This window comes from Hyperolius riggenbachi, chromosome 4 (genome assembly GCF_040937935.1).
Source record: "Hyperolius riggenbachi isolate aHypRig1 chromosome 4, aHypRig1.pri, whole genome shotgun sequence".
Taxonomy (NCBI): Eukaryota; Metazoa; Chordata; class Amphibia; order Anura; family Hyperoliidae; genus Hyperolius; species Hyperolius riggenbachi.
The window spans coordinates 362,292,038-362,313,023 of NC_090649.1; the positions used below are offsets into that span (position 1 = coordinate 362,292,038).

The 20,986-nt window shown below is 42.4% G+C and overlaps 1 protein-coding gene and 1 long non-coding RNA gene across 3 annotated transcripts in view; one reads left to right on the top strand and one right to left on the bottom strand.

Moving 5' to 3' along the window:
• VIT (vitrin) overlaps positions 1–20,986 on the bottom strand; it is a 437,052-nt gene that overhangs the window by 265,318 nt on the left and 150,748 nt on the right. The gene's annotated exons all lie outside the window — the stretch shown is intronic.
• LOC137504045 (uncharacterized) overlaps positions 16,210–20,986 on the top strand; it is a 73,221-nt gene continuing 68,444 nt past the window's right edge. Inside the window, exon 1 of the long non-coding RNA XR_011019405.1 lies at positions 16,210–16,273. This is a non-coding gene — a long non-coding RNA (uncharacterized lncRNA). The remainder of the gene's footprint in view (positions 16,274–20,986) is intronic.

Consider the following 20,986-nt stretch of genomic DNA (forward strand, 5'->3'; position numbering starts at 1 on the left):
AGAACCCTGTGATTAACAATCTAAGAATGGCTGCAGTTTACATTTTTCCATTTTAAATGAATGGCTAAAATTTGACTTGCCGTTTTATGCCCCGCCCACTTTTTCGGAATTTGTAACCTCTGTCACAAAGTGACCAACTGTGCCAAGTGTGGGGACTCTGGCTTGAGTTCTATGAGAATGGCAGCCCTTTCCATTTTTTCCATTGACATGAATGGCTGAAATCTGATTTGCTGTTTGTAGCTCCGCCAAGTTGTGCAGGGGGACGCAAGACCCCCCAGAACATATCATACCAGGTAGTAGGGGATCTGTATACCAAGTTTCGTTCAAATCAGTCAAGCCGTTTTTGCGTGCCACACACACACACACACACACACACACACACACACACACACACTCACACACTCACACACTCACACACTCACACACTCACACACTCACACACTCACACACTCACACACTCACACTCACACACTCTTTTCCCTCAGAGGGGCTCACAAACTAATCCCTACAATAGTCTTTCCGCTATATCATGTAGTATATGTATCATAGTCTAGGGCCAATTTACTTATCTGTAGGTTTTTTGGTTGTGGGAGTTAATATTTATTTTATTAAATTTTACTATTTTTTTGTACTCCCTCCCCCCGCCAGCCAATCAGCATGATCAGCTGCCATAGGCTTCAGCCTATGACAGCCAATCAGTTTTGTGCCTGCCAGCCAGGGGGACAGTGGTGGGAGGAAACCCACACAGACATGGGAAGAACATACAAACTCTTTGCAGATAGTGCACTGGCTGGGATACAAACCAGAGACCCAGCTCTGCATGGTGAGAGAGCTAACAACTACACTACCGTGCTACCCACACCAAGTGTGTGGTTTTTTTGGTTTTTTTTTTACAGAAACGTTGATCAGAAAAATCAGCCAATCCACATCAACTAAAATTGAATGAAAAAAAAAGTCGATTTTTCTGTACAACCAATTATTTTTCTCAAATTGCCATGAAATTGAATTTTTTTATTTTATTGTGTGTGGCCACATTAATTAATTGGCTTATAAAGAGGTGCTTCTTCCAGCCCCGATTAAATAGATGTGGCACAATGCAAAGTTGAGGAGGAAGTAAGTGCTAAGCTATAGATGAGGAAGGGCAACCTGCAGTTAGGCACCCCAGCAGCATCTCATTGTGTACAGCTAAAATTTTCAGGTAAAAGGATAATATCTGGGCTTTATTTGTTTTAGCAGATATAGCAGATATACACATAACCTGAATCTGCCCATAAGTCGAAACACTATAGCATCTCTATCCCTGTACCTCCTCTATGCCCCCCTGTTACTTCAGTGACCCCCTCTGTGTAACTTTTGTTCCCCAGAGCCTTCAGCATCTCACTCTGTGCCACCTCTGCCTCCCCACTGTGTCACCTCTGGCCCCCTTGGCCCTCAGCAAAAATGTAATTTTACTGGTTTGAATACCATTTTTTTCAGCGAGCTTTTCCAAATAATTTTTTTCAAAAACTACAAGGTCTTTTTGGTGGGTTGTTTGTAATTTGCATGTTCATAAGTCAGGGACTACCTGCAATTTCACTATTTATACAAGTTACATGATGATACATTTGATAATGGTACAAATATAAGTGTCCTATTTGCAGAAAAAATTTAAAAAGATAAGAAGTAAGTGCTCTCTGTGCTTAACTTCTTGCACACCCCAGTACAGTATATCTACGCCCCAGAACACTTCACCTTAGCGCCTGTGGCATAGATATATGCAACCCTGCCACAACTGTCGCTGCGCTCCTGCTCGCCCATGTACGCTCCTACACGTGTACCTGCCGCCACCCATTAGCCCAGAGATCAATGAATGGGAATGCAGCTCCTGTTCATTGATCTAAGTCCCTGTTGCAATGATCGCCGGCTTCAATGAGAAGCCGTGTCATTGTGAAAAAAAAGTTGCATGTCTCTGCTTTTATTTCCAGTAAGCGTACATAATATGCTTACATGATGCTTAGTAAAGAAATCACTGATGAAATCTTGTGGCCAAATAGTAAAATTACACCTTCATACATTTTTTAAAATAACAATGCGTACAAATAATTTAAAAATAGCTCTTTACCACCCACACTCTCCCATAGTTATCCAAATGAAAGTTTGCATTAAAAAATTACTTAAAAAAAATTACATCAATAGTTACCTTACTGACTGAACTTTTTTTTAATATGTATGTCAAGAGGGTTTATTACTGTTATTTTTTACATTATGGGCTTTCAAATAAAATATTTGTGCCATACATTGTGATAGGGACATAACTGAAATGGTGTAATAACCGGGACAAATAGGCAAATAAAATATGTAGGTTTTTATTATGGTAGCATGTATTATTTAAAAACTATAATGGCCAAAAACTGGAAATTGTAAGGATTCCTCCTGTAGCATATTCTGTCCATTGCAGTTGAGCTGCAAACGGACAGTTCTGGCTTATCTGCTTGCATTCGGTTGTGCATTTGCAATGGGTGTCATTGTCATTTGCAATTGCTCTGCAGTTCTGGGCAGCTCAGGATGCTGTCATCATTCCACCAATTGCTTGTTGCAGTTGAGCTGCGGCCAGATAGCCCGGATTTTCTGCTTGTATGTTGTTACATAATACTGCATGTATTTCTTATGGGGGTCCATTGCATTTACAGCCAGCTAGCAAATGGTAATCAAGCCAGCTCAGGATTGAGTGATTACCATTCAGCTGTGTGGAGATTTGCATACCTGCATCCATTGGCTGATGCCAGCATAAAAGTCTGCCTCCCATTTCATACCCCGCCCGTCATAGTGGTCAGTGCGCGGATCTACTGGGCACCTTGTTACTCTGTATAGTTCTGTTATTGTAGTTCTATGTGACCTTATTACTTGTGGTTTAGCTAGTTCTTGATAAATATACATGCAGACATGCTAATATATATTTATCCGTTAGTTGAGCCGTTTGTTATTTTTCCTATTATTGTATATTGCCTAGTTCCATGCTTGATGGACGTTCACTGCATCCGCGGTGGATCAGTGAAGTCCATTATCCAGATAGCTTGGATTCTGCCATCACCACGTTGGTGACTGTAGTATTCCTGCTACTCTAGTTTCTGGGAATGTAACTATAGGCTGCAGTTGCTATTAGTTACGTTCTATCCTGTAGTCTTGCCTGCGTGGATGCTTGCTGGTTACTGTTGTTGGCCTGCTTGCTCTGCTTCTGTGGATGTGACTGTGAGCTGCGGTTGCTACTAGTTACGCTCCAATCTATAGTCCTGTCTTGTACCTGTCTGAATGCTTGCTATCGCTAAGGCAGCACAGTGCGAACTAAGGCACTACAACATCGCACTGCGCTGCCATTGTGTTTTATTTGTAGCGATATCGGAAGCCCAGAGCTGCAGTTGCTCTGGGCAGCCTGTGTAACCTCTTCCATTATCCAGCTCTTAGCCTTGTTGCGCTGTGTGGTCAGAAAGTATGACCCCCAGCATTACAGAAATAATGATTTTATTTAAATTTTTTTGTATTATTCCTGTTAAAATACATTTAGAATAAAATAATTCTTAGCAAAATGTACCACCCAAACAAAGCCTAATTGGTGGTGAAAAACACAAGATATAGATCATTTAGTTGTGATTAGTAATGATAAAGTTATTGGCGAATTAAAGGGTGACAGGTGAAAATAGCTATGGTGCTTAAAGGGACTGTGAGCACCTCTCATGGGTATGCCTTTAAGACTCCGACCAGTACTGCAAAGTACTTAATGATGCATACCTTTCTGTAGCTTGTCCTCTCCTCTTTCATTTGATGCCTGAATCGACATTCTACACCAAATAGTTTTCATTCGATTTCAATTTAAAAATCGTGGCTGCCATCTTGGCTATGTTATAACTTTGAGGTCACTCCTGTCTTCTCTGTTAGGGAAGTGCATAATTGAATGAAGCAGGAAGAGGAAGTGACACGCATGGCCATTGCAAGAGGCTCCTCCAGAGGGTTCATAGCATGACTTTGTTGGACGTTGTCTGGCTTAAAAGCATGCCCATGAAAGGTGCTCGGAATCCCTTTAAGGGGAAAAACCCCACAGTGATGAAGTTATAAGAAGTACAAAATAGATCCTCGCCTCTATGCAGAGAGTGGCTCCCCTTATTAGATAGCTGAAAATGCAAATATTGACAGTTCAGCATGCAAGTGTATTAGCGGATAAACAACTTTTGATTTGTCCTCGATAATCTTGCCTGTGTGATAGCACTGTCCAGGGCCAGGGATCCAATATGTAAGCTGTTAAAGCTCTCCACATGTGTCCTCTGGAGGATTGAGATATTAGTACATCACAAGCTATTTGCACCAATAGGTAATTAACACATAGCTAATGGACAAAAAAAATAAATAAAATGCACGCAGTGGCCTGATATGTTTCCAAGGATCACCCTTGTTTCATCAGAGGCAGTTTGGCAATGATTACAGAGTTCAAGAGGTCTCCAGTATAATGCCTAGTACACGCGATGCAATTTTCCATCAGACTGATGGTCAAAACGATTATTTCCGACAGGTCCAATCTGATTTACGATCATTTTTCTGATAGATTTTCTGATCACTTCTTTACAAAATTGATCAGAAAAAAGATTGGAAATCAGATCGGACCTGTCAGATATAATCGATTCGACCGCCAATCTGATGGAAAATTGCATTGGGTGAACCAGGCATAAGACTACTGCAGATTGATGTGTTGATGTGTAGTGATCTAAACCACACCCCTGATCCAATGAACAAGCTGGATGTGGACCAATAGAAACATCAAAGCGGAGGTGGAGCGATACATACTGGGAGACAAGAAAAGACCGAACAATTATATTGCACATTTCTCCTGGTGGATTCAAAGCACCAGAACTGAAGCCACTAGAAATCACCAATGTTATAGAGTCTTGCCCAAGGTCCCCTTACTGAATAGGTACTAGCTTACTGAAAATGAAAAGCTGAGATTCAAACTCAGGTCTCCTATGTCAGTGGCAAAGCCCTTAACCAGTTCACTATCCAGCCACAGCACTTGAGAGGCTTAGCAAAGTAGTAGCTCAACCCGCTGGAGTGCCACTCAGAGTTGCACATCAAAACAACATTTTTAGTTCAAATCACAGGTTTTTCTGCAATAAAATAAATTAAAATAAAAAGAGAAACACAGATTGAGATGAATTCCGCACACATGCAGGTTTGAATGGCTGGATGGTGTAATGGTTAAGGGCTCTGTCTCTGATGCAGGAGACCAGGGTTTGAATCTCGGCTCTGCCTTTTCAGTAAGCCTGCACCTATTCAGTAGGAGACCTTAGGCAAGTCTCCTTAACACCACTACTGCCTATAGAGCGTGTCCTAGTGGCTGCAGCTCTGGCGCTTTGAGTCCACGAGGAGAAAAGCGTTATATAAATGTTATTTGTCTTGTCTTGAAATAGCCTTGGAAAGGCTATGAGTAAGGATACTTGATTGAAACATGTCAGCTGTTTTTTTGCTGTATCTTTGAGTCTGAAATAAAAACCCTTGGACTTTCAAACCTGCAAGTGTGCAGTATTCATCTCAATCTGTGTTCCAGTCCCTGCAACCTGGTTTCCAGCACCTCTGCAATGGTATCAGAGGTAGAGCGGTTCTTCTACTGTATTTCAAAATAAAAAGTGAGTTCCAAACGCTACACCAGTTGCAGCAGGATAGCTTAACCTGCTGAAGTGCTCTACACACAGAGCCACTGGTGACTTGGAAGAGGGGTGGTAGCCAATTATCCAGTTCAAATTACAAGGTTACCAGTGATATATAAATACAGTATATTCTGGCGTATAAGACTACTTTTTATCCCTTGAAAATCTTCTGAAAAGTCAGGAGTCGTCTTACACGCCGAGTGTCATTGATGCCAGGTGATACGCCCTATCCTGTTACTGACTCTGGGCCCTTTTCCACCAGCGCGTTTGCGCTGGCTGAATCGCAAAAACGCAAACCGCTAGCGATTTTACAATCGCTACGGTTTGCTTTTTAACATAGGAATCGCGGTAGGTCATTTCCACTACCGCGATTCGTTTTTGCCGGGAACGCAAACGCGCGGCGGAGCGATATTTGCCGCGATTTTGCTATGCAGTGCATAGCATAGCAAAATTGCGGCCGCGAACATCGGGGAATTGCCGGTAATTGCGATTCAGCAATCGCTAGTGTTCAGCGTGAACGCTAGCGATTGCTAGTGGAAAAGGGCCCTCTCAGATCTCATTGCTGAGGACTGTAGTGAAGCAGCGCAGGCGTACTTTTGCGAGATCAGAGAGAAGGAGGTAAATAGGATACAAGGGTGGGCCAGAAGGGTGAAAGAGGCGTGTTTTATGGGCACAGTGCAATCTATTCTTCCATACAGCTTTGATAATAAACAGGTAGACAAGGAAAGCTGACTAATCCACTTAGGGAGAGGGAGAGTTGACCAATCCAACCATTCAATCATTTATACACTGGGTACCACATACAGTACAGTACCAGTATCTGTTCATACATAGCACCAGTATATAATTTTTTAACATTTGTATTTGGTTTGCGTTGGAAGAGGGGTAGTCTTATACGGCGAGTATATCCCAAACTCTATATTTTACCTGGAAAAGTTGGGGGGTCGTCTTATACGCCCAGTCGTCTTATATGCCGGTATATACGGTACATAGAAAGTGGTTTATATATTGATGTGAATTGATGAAAAGAGTAGGCTGAAAACTAATTGTTGTTCAAATGGGCAGACATTTTACAAGCAATTATTGAGGGCAGTGTGAGGAGCACTTCTATTTGGAACTCCCTTTCACTTGTATTATTAAGGGCTCGTTTCCACCATCGCGGTGCGGAATCGCCTGGATTCCACCGCTGATGAAATCGCATGTGGATGCGATTTTGCATGCGTTTTTTGCTGCGAATTCGCATGCGAATTTGCATAGGTGAGGGTGTATGCGATTTTAACCATGTCACTGCCTGTGTGAATTTACATTTGTACCTATGCGAATTCGCGGCAAAAAACGCATGGGGAAAACGCATGCGATTTCCCTATTAAATACATTGCATGCGATTCGCATGCATTCCACTCGCAGGCGAATTCTGCGGCTCTTTTGTGCGTTTTTTTCACCGCTGAAAAAACGCACCTCAACAACGCTACAGTGGAAACAGGCCCATCCACTTGCATTACATGTGCGAATCCACATGCGTTGGACGCATGCGGATTCGCGATAGTGGAAATGAGCCCTAAAGGGAACCTAAACTGAGAGGGATATGGATGTTTCCTTCTAAACAATACCAGTTGCTTGTCAATCCTGCTGACCTCTTGTGTTGAATCACACACCTGAAACAAGCATGCAGCTAATCCAGTCTGACTTCAGTCAGAGCACCTGATCCGCATGCTTGTTGAGGGACTGTGGCTAAAAGTATTAGGGCTCGTTCCCACTGTTGCGACGCGATTTCGGCCGCATTCCGACGCTTGTAAAAACGCATGCGGATGCGTTTCCGCATGCGTTTTTACCCGCGATTTCGCATGCGATTTCGCATGGCAGGGTGCCATGCGAAATTAGCCATGACACTGCCAGGGCTAAATAAAATTGAAAAAGGTGCGAAATCGCACGCGAAATCGCGGGTAAAAACGCATGTAACAAACGCATGCGTTTTTACTATTAAATACATTAGCGGCGATTCGCACGGATTCCCGACGCAGGCGAAATCGTTGGCTCTTTTGTGCATTTTTTTACCGCTGAAAAAAACGCACCTCAACAACGCTACAGTGGAAACAGGCCCATCCACTTGCATTACATGTGCGGATCTGCATGCGTTGGACGCATGCAGATTCGCGATAGTGGGAACGAGCCCTTAGAGACACAGGATCAGCAGGAGAGTCAGGAAACTGGTATTATTTTAAAAGGAAAAAAAATCCATATCCTTCTCAGTTTAGGTTCCCTTTAAGTTACAGCAATTAATAACAGTTTATTTTATCGCTGGAAACCCTGCAATTTGAACTCAAACTCTGGCTCTGATGTACAGCTGTGTTTAAGTGGCACTCCAGCCAGTTGAGCCAGCCTGCCACTGCCACTTTGCTGAGCCTTTCAATACTGTCGTTTGTTCATTGGATCAGGGGTGTGGTTTAGATCGTAACACATCATTGGTCTAAAATGACCAATAGAATCAATTTGCAGTAGTCTTATGCTGGAGACATCTTGAGCTCTGTAATCATTGTCAAACTGCCTCTGATGAAACCAGGGTGATAATTGGGAAATGTGTTCGGTGAAGGCATTTATATTTATTTCTTTGTCCAAGAATGGTTTGTTACCTACTTATTTGCACAAACAGCCTCTGATTTACCAATGTAACCCTGTGTGTGTGCTTTTACTTTTTGTGAAAGTGCTGCTGTAAAGGGAACCTGCAGGTGCTGTCAGGTGGAGCCCATGAGCAGGAAAGAAGAGAGAGAAGCTGGGCATGTGCAGGGAGGAAGTAACAGTTGAGTTTTACAGTTGAAGGCTAGTGAGGGGGAGGAGTCAAGTAGCCATGGAGACTGAGGTGATGAGGCAGCAAGAAATAAAGTGTGTCACGATACTATACTGTACTGCAGCAAGAAATACGCTTGATTTGTGAGGAAATAGAGTAGAGACACGGGAAGAGACCAGCCATTGGTGAGACGGTCTGAGCAAGGCAGAGGCACAGACAAGTAAGCACTTACCGGAAACTGAACTAAGGAAGAGAAAAAGAGCTGCAGTCATTACATGAGAGGAGAGAGACCACTCACAGCTACAGGCCAGTAAAGAGCAGCAATACTGGAGAGATAAGCCAGAAGAGAAACAGTAAGCAATAAGAAAGAAAGACAAGGATATTAAAATGTACCTGTAACAGAGAGAGATAACAGAAAACAGCAGAGACATTACAGTGACACAGAGACAACAGGACAGCAATGCATACAAGAGAGAGAGATAACAGAAAACAGCAGAGACATTACAGTGACACAGAGACAACAGGACAGCAATGCATACAAGAGTGACACAGAGCAACAAGTGACAGGATTACAGAAAAGGAGTGAAGACTGCAGTGCAGTGTCTGAAGAGATTGTGTGACAACAGCTGGCAGACAAAATACAGAGAATACAGCGGTGCTTCTTATACATTAAGTGATCATTCACAATTATCAATTCAACATATTTGTCTCATCCTGGATGTTGCTAGGTAACCACCAGACATTTCTCTACTTTCCCTTCTGTCCTATGCAAGAATTCAGATCCACTTTAAAAAGACAGCAGTGAAGAAGTGACAAATAGCAGAGTGCTGTGTATGGAAAATTCTGGCAAGTAAATGCTAATAAACTGAATTACTTATATGGTTCCTGAACTAGCCCTGATCCTAACAGGCTGAAGATAAGAAGTTTATGAATGTTTTGTCACTTAACTATTTTTTTATCCATATCATTTAATACAAATATTTCTTAAAAAGAACTTGATTGGTGTCTGGAGGATTTCTTTACAGTTAAAGCATTATAGAGGTGTTACACTAATACCATGATCTGCCAGAGGATTCATCTGGAGAGCTTTAGCGGCTTCCTTATTGTATCCCTGGAGTTTGCTTCTACTCAGATGGGATGTTTGAGGACAGATCAAAAGTGGTTTATCTACTAATACGCTTGTATGCTGAACTGTCAATATTGGCACTTTCAGCCATCTAATGAGGTGAGCTGCTCTCTGCATAGAGGAGAGGATCTGTTTTATCCTTTGATGCTGTGAATACCCGATGAGATTTTTCAGCAGGTTTACTGTCTGATCGATTTTCTGATCATTTGTCTTATCGATTTCTATTCACTTGTATGAAAAATTTGATCGTAAAAAACAATTGAAATCAGATTGGACATGTCGGAAATTATCAAGCCATCCATCTGCCAAAAAATCTCATGGTATATTCCAAGCATTAACACAGGGGCCCATATGCAATTCACTTTTTCTCCTGAGTTTTGTCCTAGATGTTATTTTCACACCTAGTCATAACATTTCTTTAAAACCACCAGCAAGCAAGAAAATGCTCAAAATAATTTTGCTAGTGCTTTCCCCCAACTTTTGGGTACCTTTTCAATTGTAAAATGCTTAAATGTTGTTTTAAAGAGCATATGAAAATTATCTCCTGGGAGAAAACTCGGGAGAAAAATTCAATTGCATACGGGCCAAGGAGTGCTTCCTTCATATATATATATATAATTTATTTTTATTTTTTTGCAGTTTCCCAGCCATGTTGTGGTACTCTACATATCAACAGCTGCATACTTGTGTTTTTAACCTTGAAACAATTTACAGTATGTTTCAAGTGATTTCTCCTCGTTTTATTAGCAGAAAATGAGATCTCCCACATTAATGGAAGTTTGTCATGCTTATTGCTTTGTTAGCTTCTGTTTATTTTGAAATCCAGCATTGAATTAACAGTTCTTTTTGTGATTTTTCTGCACTAGAAAGTATGAGTGTTTGAGAATATCATTGTTTATATTACATCATCCTCACGTTAACGTTTATTTCAGCATTAAATACTAGTATGTCAGATAGCTTGGTAAACATGGATCCCATATGCTAAATATTTTTGTGTCAAATGTGACTTTTGAAAATAGAAATCCTGTTTTTTTTTTTATGGGAAATTTGCAGTTATAAAATTGGCATAAACATAAATGGATGCAATTTTAAACTTTGTTTCATTTCACTCTAAGGGCTCATTCACACTTGCTGATCGCAATACGCTAGCGATTTTGCTAGCGTTTTGCTCTGGCGTTTTTTGGTGATTAACGCCAAAAAAGCACTATTCACACCTGGCGATTTTTGTTTTTTTTTAGCGATCGCGGTTTGCGCTTCTATAGCACTAAAACGTAATCGCCGGGAAATTGCCGGAAAATGATGCAGGCTACGTGTTTGCATTTTGTGTTTTTGGGCGAATTGCCGACAAAATGCTCAAGTGTGAATGGGCCCTAAAGCCTGCTAAGAATTTTCAAAGCCAACCGGGTAAACTTACATTTCACTTCTTTGCAACCTTGGCAACAGTGCCCTGTGTAGTCGATTTGGAGTACTGTTGCAGTGAGTTTCCCCTAGAAACTGACACTTGCTGCATTAGTAAATGTATCTTTTATTTATTTTTTCAATATGTGGATTGATCCATTTAGGCTCGGTCCACACTATATGCGGTTGCAGAATGCAATCCGCGGTCCGGGCTCCGGTTTTCTGAACTGTAATGTAAACTGATGGAAACCGTATCCTTGCTGCACCTTTTGCAGCACGTTTCCAGTCCATTTACCTTTTGCAAAATGGATCCATGTCCATAGCCGTGGGTGGGGAGGGGGCCGCCATGCTGGAGGGGGTAGCAGCCAGGAAGGGGAGCAGCAGCCACAGTGGCATGGAGGGGGGTCGGACCCCCCTCCCTCACCTGGGTCCCCCTTCCATGCTCCTACTCCAGCTAGTTTCTTTAAAATAAAGCCTATAGTGAGTGGCAAGCAGGGAACTCACTCACTTCCTTGTTCCACTGCTCGCAGGGTGACTCCCTGCAATGCCGCCCACTGAAGTGCATTGCAAGAAGTGACACAGTGAGTGGTGGATTGCAAGGAAGTGAGTGAGTTCCCCGCTCGCCATTCACTATAGGCGTTATTTTAGTTAAACTAGCTGGAGGGGGAGTGCAGAAGGGGGGACCCAGGTGAGGGTTGGGGGGGTCCACCCCCCCCCTTCCCACCGCTGTGCTTGCTGCCCCCCTTACTGGCTGCTTCCCCCTCCAGCCTACCTGGGGACACCTATGCTTTGTGGGGAGGAGCAGGCAGTAGGCAATCCTGATTTTCCTCTATTTCTGTGCCTGTGTAGATGGAAATCCGTTTTTGCATTGCCTGCCACTACCCCTCCGTGTATCCGGGGTCTGTGAAGTCTCGACAAATCCGGACCCTCCATTCAGTTTCTCAACCCGGATCTCCCACTAACCCGTTTTTGAAGTGGGTGAAGATAGCCGCTATTTTTAACATTTTGGATCGGGCCCAAAAACGGAGCCACGGATACGTTTTTAAAACAAATGTGAACCGAGCCTAACTGTTAGTAAATACTGACAATCTTATCTGCCATTCTCTGAGAGAAACATTGTGCAACAGTGGTGTTTTACATACACATAACATCAAAATGCTGAAGGTGAAATATAGTTGACACATTTTGTCAAGATGATTAAAAACTTACTGCATTTATCCTTGAAATATAGAGCCAGCATAAGAGCATGAGGGTTTTATAGTCAATAAAATAGATACAGTTACATAGTTACATAGTTATTTTAGTTAAAAAAAGACATACGTCCTTTGAGTTCAACCAGTACAAAGTACAACTCCAGCCTGCTCCCTCACATATCCCTGTTGATCCAGAGGAAAGCGAAAAAAAACCCCACAAGGCATGGTCCAATTAGCCCCAAAAGGGAAAATTTCCTTCCCAACTCCAGATGGCAATCAGATAAAATCCCTGGATCAACATCATTAGGCATAACAGTGGGATGCGAAAGTTTGGGTAACCTTGTTAATCGTCATGATTTTCCTGTATAAATCATTGGTTGTTACGATAAAACATGCCAGTTAAATATATCATATAGGATACACACACAGTGATATTTAAGAAGTGAAATGAAGTTTATTGGATTTACAGAAAGTGTGCAATAATTGTTTAAATAAAATTAGGAAGGTGCATAAATTTGTCATTTTATTGATTCCAAAACCTTTACAACTAATTATTGGAACTTAAATTGGCTTGGTAAGCTCAGTGACCCCTGACCTACATACACAGGTGAATTAAATTATAAGAAAGAGTATTTAAGGGGGTCAATTGTAAGTTTCCCTCCTCTTTTAATTTTCTCTGAAAAGTAGCAACATGGGGGTCTCAAAACAACTCTCAAATGACCTGAGGACAAAGATTGTTCACCATCATGGTTTAGGGGAAGGATACAGAAAGCTGTCTGATACATTTTAGCTGTCTGTTTCCACAGTTAGGAACATATTGAGGAAATGGAAGACCACAGGCTCAGTTCAAGTCAAGGCTCGAAGTGGCAGACCAAGAAAAATCTCGGATAGACAGAAGAGACAAATGGTGAGAATAGTCAGAATCAACTCACAGACCAGCACCAAAGACCTACAACATCATCTTGCTGCAGATGGAGTCACTGTATATCGTTCAACCATTCAACACACTTTACACAAGGAGATGCTGTATGCAAGAGTGATGCAGAGGAAGCCTTTTCTCCTCCCACAGCACAAACAGAGCTGCTTGGGGTATGCTAAAGCAGATCTGGATAAGGCAGCTTCATTTTAGAATAAGGTGCTGTGGACTGATGAAACTAAAATTGAGTTATTTGGGCATAACAAGGGGCGTTATGCATGGAGGAAAAAGGACACAGCATTGCAAGAAAAACACCTTCTACCTACAGTAAAATATGGTGGTGGTTCCATCATGCTGTGGGGCTGTGTGGCCAGTGCTTGGACTAGGAATCTTGTCAAAGTTGAGGGATGCATGGATTCCTCTCAGTATCAGCAGATTCTGGAGACCAATGGTCCAGGAATCAGTGACAAAGCTGAATCTGCACCGGGGCTGACTCTTTTAACAAGACAACGGCGCTAAACACTGCTCAAAATCCATTAAGGCATTCCTGCAGAGGAACAAGTACAACGCTCTGGAATGGCCATCTCAGTCCCCAGACCTTAATATAATTGAAAATCTGTGGTGTGAGTTAGAGAGCTGTCCATGCTCGGAAGCCATCAAACCTGAATGAATTAGAGATGTTTTATAAAGCGGTATGGTCCGAAATGCCTTCAACCAGAATCCAGAATCTCATTGGAACCTGCAGGAAGCATTTAGAGGCTGTAATTTCTGCAAAAGGAGGATCTACTAAATATTGCTTTCATTTCTTTTTTGTGGTGCCCAAATGTATGCATCTGCCTAATTTTGTTTAAACAATTATTGCACACTTTATTTAAATCCAATAGACTTCATTCCACTTCTCAAATATCACTGTGTGTGTCTCCTATAAAATATATTTAACTGATATTTTAAATAATAACAACCAACATTTTATACAGGAAAATCATGACAATTAACAAGGTTGCCCAAACTTTCGCATCCCACTGTATTTCCTTTAGCAAAATTGTCATGTCACTTGAAGCAGCTCTACTGAACAGTAATGACAGTCTCTGTAAGCAGGGCTGCTGCTGTTTGGGCATCATCTTGCTGTTGAGAATGAAAGCTACCCAGTACAACTGAAGAATTAAAACTATGATGAGGTGCTGGTGTAGCAGGAAGTGCTGACCAGATAAATCAATAACAAATAATTTGACACCAGCAAAAATCAGGGATTTCATTTACAGAGGGATTAAATAGGGCACTTGTCAAGTTTAGGACCCAGCAGGAAACCACATAGGGAAAGTTCATAAACATGATTAGGTGGACAGCATGCTCTCTAACTGCTACGTTTCAGATAGGTTGTAGTAAACTACTCCCACACTATTTGGCCGCCAATCACAGCACTTTAGAGGGTGCAGGGTCGTATCTGGGTAATATACAGCGCCTATGGCAAGCACTGAAATTGCGCTCCCCCCCCCCCCCCTTCCTCAGTCAGAGCCCCCTTCAACTCTAAAACCAGCATCCTTTCTCGCATACATGTTGCTTGTGTGTTTAGGCTCAGGATATTGCTGAGGTTACTTTTTTAAAGATGGCTTTCGTTATTCACTCTCTGTCCTCTTTTCTAACACTAAGCTAAGTGCGCCCTACATGCATAAATTAAGTAGCCATGTTCCCCAGATAAGAGTTAATCTGATCTGAAGTCTGAATGACATGAAAGCAGGCAGGACGATGCAGCACAGGGGCAGGCATGGTGGCACAGCACAGGGCAGACATATGGAGCCCATGGTACTGTGGCGCCCATGGCACAATCCATGCTTGCACCCCTCTAGATACGCCTCTGAGAGGGTGCTGTGATTGGAGAACTTTTCCCTGTGATGTTTCCTGCTGGGTCCTATAAACTATACTAGCACCTTAAATGGGGTTAGCATAATATGTATGTGTGTTTAAAAATATATCCATTTAGGAACAGGATCCATCCAGCCTAGATCTCAAGGATCTCCCTTGACCAATGCCTACTGACTAGACCGTGGGCCTGATTTGTGGCATCAAATCTGGTGCCAGTATTTATAGCCATTGTGATGGAAGTGCTGTCATGATGGTGAAAGACATCACATGGGATGCTATTTATTACATGATTGGAGAGGGAGCTGGGCCCAATAACCAGAGGATGTAGCTTCCTAGGTAGTTTCTTGCTATCAGTTTAAACTGCAGTTGTAGCATCTGACAGCAACACAAAGTAGCTCACTAGCTTTCATCTGAATGAAATACAGATATGTTCACTAGTCAGCTGGGGAAAGTATAAAATTCAATGACAGACCAGCAAGGGATGTAATGCTTCATTATGGTTAATGTCCCCATTTTCCTGTGTTGTACTACCAAGAAATATCTAATTCCTCTAAAAAGTCAAGACACAGAACATTTATATTGCGCTTTTCTCCTGCCGGACTCAAAGCGCCAGAGCTACAGCCACTAGGACGTGCTCTATAGGCAGTAGCGGTGTTAGGGAGTCTTGCCTAAGGTCTCCTACTGAATAGATGCTGGCTTACTGAACAGGAAGAGCCAAGATTCAAAATTCTGTTGCCTGTAATAAGTGTGAGACTTTAGCTATTGACATGGGCCGTTGTCTATTAATTCTGATACAGAAGCACACAGTAACGATATAAGACCGCAAATACCATATTATCTGGTATAAACTCTTGAACAGTGCTGACAAGCGTGTCGTCATTAGAGGGGATGCCAGAATGGAGGCATTCAGTGTTTCAGCTGTATAGTGCCATAGTATATAAAATAGGCAATAAATGCTTTGTTTATTTTTTTCTTAATGTGCGGTTTAAACCTATCAAACGTTTTTGTTTTTTTGTGCCAATCCAATATAGATACTTGGATGTAATTATTCAAATTTAAATGCTTGTCAATGAATTAATGACTTCAGGAAATTTAGGTAGTGGTTTGAAGGATAAATGCCAAAGACTTTATTAGCTCATAAAATTAATTTTCAAAGAATGTGTTGATAACCTGCCAGTTACCAGAATCTATAAATGTAATTAATCTTCAATAGCAAGACTGTTTGGAAGTCAATCCATCTGCCATCCTTTATTTATTGCAGGCTGTTATACCACCCTGATCCTGTATTCCCACACAAAGAATGCTGGCAATACTCGCTCGGAGGTATGTGGAAGCTGATGTGCATTTTAAAAAAAATTTCAATAAAAACTATTGGAATTGGTTTAACATTTTAAAAATGTTTTCAATAAAAACTATTGGGATTGGAAGCTGATGTGCCAATGGGATAGTTTGCACACAGGCAGGTAGGTTTGCATGCTAAATTCCTTCTTTCATAAGATAGAATTATTGTAAACAGGAAGTGGCATTATTTCCTGATTAGCTAGTCACTCCTGCCAGGGGCCTAACAATAGCCTGGGTGCTAGGTGGGCCTGTGCTTAACATGCAGAGAAGCTGCAGCAGCAGTACGCGGTACATACCTGTTTTTGCAGCTGGATAGATCGCCTCACTCCTTTTTAGTGTGCAAGCACCATGCAGCCTATCACCATGCGGCTTCCATCACTACAGGTCATGTGACAGGCATCAGGAGTCGCATGGTGACAGGCTGTACAGCACTTGTACACTGAAGAAGAGTAAGACAATCTGTCCAAGATGCCCTAGTCCCCAGGCCCCACACAATGGAGGGTTGCTAAATGCAGTGACTTGGGGGGAGGGGGGGGGCTGAGGCAGGATTTTGCTGGGGAAGGGTGGGGGCCTGGCACAGAATAGTTATGCCCCTGATTTGCACAGGGTTTTCATCACAAGCATGCACACTAGATATAACTGTATTCGGAGGGTTGGGAAATAGAAGATGTACTTGCATATTTTTGCTGATCACATTTTCAACATAAGTAAATCACAAATACCAACAAATTTTCTTTAATCTTTCATAAACTTTGTAACTTGCAAAAACTCTGCATATTTTTTGGTTAATTAATACAATCATTTACCAGCACATCTGCATGCACAGAACCTTATGGAGGTTCCCCTCTCCAGTTTTGTGCCATAAGAGGTATACACATGCACGGTAACTGTCACCTGTAGCGATCGATAACGATTGATAGAGCGACAATTCTGTGCACAAACCGTATCAAGACATAAACAATGTTTTTTATTACAGCTCTAAGAAAGCGCTAGGGAAATTGATTTTTCAAGCGCTTTTTCAAGCACTTTGCGATTTTCCAGTACATTCTATTGAGCCAAAGTGCTCAGAAAATGGTACATGTAGCGCGTTTGTGATTTTAATAAAATCAAAACTCTCACATGTGAACACTCTCATAGGATTTACAGTTTACAGCATTGTTCTGTGACAGGGTGACAGTGTGAGAGAGAGTGGTGGAGCTTTGTCGCTTTGCTTTGCAAAAGAGCAGATGTGTACATTGCTTTAGCCTGCAAACCAGGGGCACCTCTGGCCATTTTGTCACTCCAGGCAAGGAAACCTGTGGCGCCCCCCCCCCCCCCTCCATGAAAATATTTGCAATGCGGCAGCCACTATACCACTGTGTCCAATTGTAAAAATGTACTGCTTGATTGTATTTTTGGTACATTTTTGCGATGGATTGATGATTGATCGATGTGGTGGTTGATAATCGCCATATTCGATCATTTTGAAAGAATCTGTCTGTAAAAATGAATGTATGTATTGACAGCTATAGGCTAGGGTTACTAATAACAACATTGGGTTATTCAATTGTGAAGGTAAGATTGGGGGGGGGGGGGGGGGGGGCAAAGTAGAGAGTAACAAGGAATATTTATAATTACTTTTCTCTTGGCTGAATCAGTGCTGAAACGCTCAGTATGCAGTAGCAGTGTTAGGGAGTCTTGCCCAAGGTCTCCTACTGAATAGGTGCTGGCTTACTGAGTAGAAAGAAGCAGAGATTTGAACCCAGGTTGCCTGTGCCAGAGGCAGAGCCCTTAACAATTACACTATCCAGAGAGAGGAGGAAAAGACAGCCAGCACTAGGGGAAGGGGGGAAACAAAGGTGAATGAGGGAGAGAGGAGGAGTGGAGAGAGACTGAGAATAGCCTGACATGGAGCAGAGAACTTATCTGTATTGCAGCCACATAACACAGAGGTGACTTGCCTGTAATGTGACTCCTGCCCTGCCTGTCTCTCACACAAGGCTGCAGCAGCCACATGGAGTCTAGGGACTGTCGAAAACTTTTCAACCTGTGTAATACCTTATCTAGCTGACCACATGCAGTCTGTACAATGATGAGAAAGCAGACAGTTTTTTTCTAAGGACACTGTAGGAGGCAAGCCTCTCTTCTGCATCCAGCTGTGTACATTTACCAGCTTGCCATCAAATTGTACATTTATTTCCCTCAACCAGCCTAGTGCTTCACATTGCCTTATATATTGTACCAGCAGCCTGGGGGAAAATCTCCCTCCTTCCTCCTGGCTAGTCCGTTCTGGAATGCACACAAAGACACCATCCTCCCAGTGGCGTTGCTAAGGTTTGTGACACCTGGTGCAGTAACTCATGGTGTCCCCCCCCCCCATTTCCTAAATAAGACTGCATCACATGGTACCAGTTGGTTTCTGCTTCCTAAAAATGACCTTGGACTACATAAGAGATATTAGATAAAGTATGGTCAATGAGTGACATGATTATGTACTCTGGAATGTGCTGCAAAAGATGTCAGTGCTATATAAATACATAATAATAATAATAATAATAATATGGTAGAGTATTAGACTATGACTATGGCAAGATTATATTGTGAGCTCCTCTGAGGACAGTCAGTGACATGACTATGTACTATCTAAAGTGCTGCAGAAGATGTTAGTGCTATATAAATACATAATAATACTATGGTAAGGCATTAGACTATGGCTATGGTAGGATTAGATTGTGAGCTCCTCTGATGACAGTCAGTGACATGACTATGTACTCTGTAAAGTGCTGCAGGTCATGAAGGAGGAAGGAGACCATATTTCCACTCCGAATATGGACCCGAAACAACAATAACAGTAACATTTCTATAGCCTTTCTCTCCCATAGGACTCAAAGCGCAATACAAGAGGGGTGGGAAACGCTGCCCATCTCACCTATGGTTTTGCAGTTCAGATTGCACCTGGATGGCATGCTGCAGCTTTATGCAGCACGCAGCCGAATCCCTATAGCCTTTTTTAGCGATTCAGGCTGCGGCTGCACAGCAGAACAGAAACCGCAACCGAATCAGAAACGGCCATGGCTCCTAGTGGAAACTGGCCCTTAGCAAGAGATGAAGGAGGCTGGGAAGACAAAGAGGAAATAAGAAAGAAAGAAAGAAAGAAAGAAAGAAAGAAAGAAAGAAAGAAAGAAAGAAAGAAAGAAAGAAAGAAAGAAAGAAAGAAAGAAAGAAAGAAAGAAAGAAAGAAAGAAAGAAAGAAAGCGAATGAGAAATAGAAAAGGAGGGAGAATGTAAGCAAGGAAGAGAGGGATGGAGAAAGGCCGGTACACATCATGCAATGCATGAATAGTTGATAGCAGATCAATTGGAAGGGGGAAAGCTGTACATAGATTGCCTGCTAATGAACTAGGGAGCAGGAAGAGTGACAGAGGACACACAAGAGAGAAGGAGGGGGCAGGGGACAAGTAGAAAGTGAGACAAGATACAGGAAAGCATGCATTTTTGTTGTAAATATTGTGCAGATAATAGTCACTCCATTACAAGAGCACTTCCTCCAGCCTGTAAAAGCTTTCAGCCAGCCTGATATGGGAGAGGGGGTAGGCTGGCATATGTGCAGTGTGTGTGTGCGCTGAGAGAGAGGCTGTGACAGCATGGCAGGGAGACTGGATGCTTACACAGGCTTCATATCCAATCCATATATCCTGCTCTCTCCCTTCTCCATCCCCTCCAGTGGTGCATGGCTCACTCAGATCTCAGCTCCAGCTTCCCCCTCGCTCCATCAATCAGGGTTTTGACAGGAGCAGAGATAACGCAAGCACAGGCTGGGTTCAGTTCATAGCAACACAGATGCTCCATAGCCTCAGTCACATGCTCTGGCAGCACAGCCCAATACAGCCCAGTCTACAGGGGTGTGTGTAAACAAAGATCGGCTCCATGAGCCAGCAGCTGCAGATCCAGCTAAAGAGGGGAGGCTGTTCCTCTCCCAGCCTCAGTGAATGAATGTTTAAAGCTAAAATAGCATGTTTTTGGGTGTTAAAATTCAGCTCTGTTGAAGTGGCATCTGCTGTCACCCCCTCTAATGGCAACATGGGAACACCCTGGTGGGGGTCGCACTCCACGCACCCGGTTACAATGCTAGTGCATCCTCCTCTTCTTTTCAAGTCATAAGGAGGGGCGGGCAGGACAGGAGTCACACAGACACACTCTAGATCCCGAGATAACACTAACGTTAGGGGATGCCATAAAGTGTTGTAGACAAAAGGTTTGTAGATTCCTTATTTGAGGGTGAGCAGTAGAGGCTTTCATTAGAACTTTTTATCTCCGTTCCCTAAGTATTCAGTCTCTAAGGACAGGAAAAATAAACTTTTTTTTCCCTCAAAGCCGCCCTGCAATAAGTCTGTCACTCTAGGCAATTAGCTGGTCCGCTGGTCTCTAGAAGCGCCTCTGCTGCAAACTTCAAATGGCTGATTGGACTAAGAATTTGGTAGGGATGCACATTTGGATTTTGCAGAATTGAAATTTCTGCATTTCCGTGGAAATCCAATTTACCACAGCTCTGTAATTTTAGAATATTGAATTTTCCCGTGAAAATTGGATTGCTGTGGTAATTTTAGGCCACTCACAAAACTCTACTACTGAGTATTCTTGAGTTTTTGTGATTGGCCTAAAATTTCCGTGGTATTCCAATTACTGTGGTAAAGTTCTGGATTCTCTGGTCCAAAA